Here is a 1,140-nt window from a genome sequence, read left to right on the forward strand (position 1 = left end):
TTTTTTATATCGAATTTAACTTTCAGGATCACTAACCTCAGACCCATTATTTTGTGGTAATGGTCTGCATGTTCTTTGGTTAAGAACCTCTCTTGATTCCAAAGACTCTTTGGAGTATTCTCTTTCTTTCCTCTTGAATGGGTTTGTTTTCCCTTAGGAGCCATGATCTTAATGAGTCTTAGCTCGGTGATCACGAAAAAATACACCAAACTTAGAGGTTTGTTTTCCCTCAAGCAAAAGAAAGAAAAGGAGAGAGATAGGAGGAGAGTCAAATTCGAATGGTGGAGAGATGAGGATGGCCGAATGTGTATTTATAAGTGGAGGAGAGGGATTTTGAAAATTTGAAAAAGATATGATATAAAGATATGATTGGTGAAAAGAAATAGAATCATGATATAAAAATGATGAGATTTTTAAAATGGAAAAGATATAAAGGAGTTAAATCTGAAAATTTGTTGATGCATCTAAGAATTAAGAGATGATATGATGAGTTGGAAAAGACTTGGAAAGAAATTGAGAAGATAATTGAGTTTTTGAAGAAGATTTGGAAGGGATTTGAAAGAAAATTGAAAAGGAATTTAGAAAATTATTGAATTTTTGAAAATTGAAGGTGAATGATGAAAATTTGTAACGTGTTTATACAGAAAATTACGAATCAAAACATGAAAGTTTGAAAAATTTTGAAGTGGAAAACAAAATCTTCTCCCCCTGCTTTTCTGGCGTTTAACACCCAGAATGGTATCCATTCTGGCATTTAACGCCCATATATTGGCCACCGTGGGCGTTTAACGCCCAGCCAGGTACCCTGGCTGGCGTTAAACGCCAGAAATCTTTTGTCACTGGGCATTTTTCTGAACGCCCAGGATGCTACAATTCTGGCGTTAAATGCCTAGAATGGTATCCATTCTGGCGTTTAACACCCAAAATACCCCTTACTGGCGGTTTCTTGCCAGTGAGCTCCTTTTCTCTGTGGTTGTGTAATTCTTCTGTGCGTCATTTAGAACACGGCTTGTATAGTAAATGACGTGCAGAAGCTTGTTGTGCCTCTATCCTAATACTGCACCAATAGCATGGTCACTGGCATCACACATTAATTCAAATGGTAATGTCCAGTCTGGTGCAGAAATGACTGGTGCTGTA

This window comes from Arachis ipaensis, chromosome B8 (assembly GCF_059453495.1).
Source record: "Arachis ipaensis isolate K30076 ecotype BB chromosome B8, ASM5945349v1, whole genome shotgun sequence".
NCBI lineage: Eukaryota > Viridiplantae > Streptophyta > Magnoliopsida > Fabales > Fabaceae > Arachis > Arachis ipaensis.